Source organism: Corvus brachyrhynchos, unplaced genomic scaffold (assembly GCF_000691975.1).
Source record: "Corvus brachyrhynchos isolate BGI_N302 unplaced genomic scaffold, ASM69197v1 scaffold130, whole genome shotgun sequence".
Lineage (NCBI taxonomy): Eukaryota > Metazoa > Chordata > Aves > Passeriformes > Corvidae > Corvus > Corvus brachyrhynchos.
In genome coordinates, this window is record NW_008236193.1 from 163,106 (window position 1) to 163,473 (window position 368).

The window sequence follows — 368 nt, forward strand, 5'->3', positions numbered from 1 at the left end:
CCAGAACTCCCAGTCCCACTTTCCCCAGCCCTCCCAGTCCCACTTCACCCAGTACTCCCCGTTTTCCAGCCCGGATTCTCCACTTCCCCCAGCCCCACCACCCCAGGTGGCCCAGCTTTCCCAGTCCCCCTTTACCCAGTACTCCCAGTTTGATTCTCCACTTCCCCCAGCCCCACCACCCAGACGGCCCAGTTGCCCCAGTCCCTTTTTACCCAGCACTCCCAGTCCCTCCTTACGCAGTACTCCCAGCTTTCCAACTCGGACTCTCCAGCTGCACCACCCCGGGTGTCCCAGTCCCTCCTGCCGCGGTTCCCCAGCCCTGCCCTGTTCCCCGTTTCCCCTCAGAGCCCCCTCAGCCCCCCACAGCA